The following is a 1,662-nucleotide window of genomic DNA, read 5'->3' on the forward strand; positions in this document are numbered from 1 at the left end:
CTGCCACCCCTGGGGCAGTCGGTTCCAGGTGTATTGCACACCCCTCCAGGTGAAGGCAAACTGAGATCTACACTCTGCTGCCAGAGGAATGGAGAAAAAGGCATTAGCAATGTCAATAGTGGCGTACCACTTTGCTGCTTTGGACTCCAGCTCGTACTGGAGCTCCAACATGTCCGGCACAGCAGCGCTCAATGGTGGAGTCACTTCATTCAAGCCATGATAGTCCACAGTCAATCTCCATTCCCCGTCAGACTTGCGCACAGGCCAGATGGGGCTGTTGAAGGGTGAATGGGTCTTGCTGACCACCCCCTGTCTCTCCAGCTCGTGGATCATCTTGTCGGGATCACAGCATCTCGATTTGTCTGATACTGCCGGTGGTGTACTGTCGAGGTGGCAATTGGCACTCGTTGCTCTTCCACTTTCAGGAGCCCAGCTGCAGAGGATTTTCTGATAGTCCAGGCAGGGTGTTCAATTGCCTAATGCCCTCTGTCTCCACAGCAGCAATCCCAAACGCTCACCTGAGTCTTTTCAGGTCTTTGTAATAGCTGTTCCAGAGGAATTCTATGCCGAGAATACATGGGGCCTCTGGGCCAGTCACAATCGGATGCTTTTGCCACTCCTTCCCAGTCAGGCTCACCTCAGCTTCCAACAGGGTCAACTGCTGTGATCCCCCGGTCACCCCAGGGGATAGAGACAGGTTCTGCCCCCACATGTCCCGATGGCATTAAAGTACACTGTGCCCCAGTATCAACTAACGCATCATATTTTTGTGGCTCTGATGTGCCAGGCCATCGGATCCACACCGTCCAGAAAACCCAGTTCTTCCGTGCCTCTTCCTGGCTAGAGGCAGGACTCCTCTAGCCCTGGTTATCATTCTTTCCCTGGGCATACATGCTAGAGGTCCCTTCAAGGGGATCCGACATATCATCCTCCCTTCTGTAATGCCTGGCAGCTCAGTCACGGGAGGCTGAGGCTACTTTCACCGTAGTGGAACCTCCTCACTTAGTTCCTCCCTCCTTGAGTTCACGTACCCACACTGCCAGGACAGAAGTGGGTTTCCCATCCCACTTTCTCATGTCTTCCCCATGCTCGCACAGAAAAAACCACAGCTCAGCTCATGGGGTGTACCCCCTGTCTCTAGCAGGGGGATGATGGGTGCTGACTTGGGGGCCTGTGACTTGCACTGGTGCCACACTGATCTTTCTCATCTCCTCCCTCATCTCCTCCCTCATCTCCTTCATCTCCTATTTGAGGTCCTGGACCACCGCAGAGACATGAGCTTTCAGCGGACCATTGACCATACTGTCATAATGCCTGAGCTTGTTGGCAACAGAGCCCACTGTTTCTCGGGTATTGTCAGCATCCAATCATTGCAATGAAGGTAGTGTATTGCTGTGGCCCTAGCTTTGCTAGGTTCCACATCCTCTGTCCTGTGCACCTGACCTTGACGGGGTCATTATCATGCTGTCCATCCCTCCCAAAGAGTACCTCTAATACTGCCACCTCTCTTAGCTGCTGGATCCCTTCCTTGAGTGTCTTCCACTGTATTCTACGATGGTACTCCTGCATTCTGTCTTTGTGAATGAATCTTTCTCTCACGCTCATTAAGAGCCGCTCCCAGAGAGAAAGGGGCCCTGGCTCCCTCACAAATATCTGGTCCAC

The sequence above is a fragment of the Corvus brachyrhynchos genome, unplaced genomic scaffold (assembly GCF_000691975.1).
Source record: "Corvus brachyrhynchos isolate BGI_N302 unplaced genomic scaffold, ASM69197v1 scaffold69, whole genome shotgun sequence".
Lineage (NCBI taxonomy): Eukaryota > Metazoa > Chordata > Aves > Passeriformes > Corvidae > Corvus > Corvus brachyrhynchos.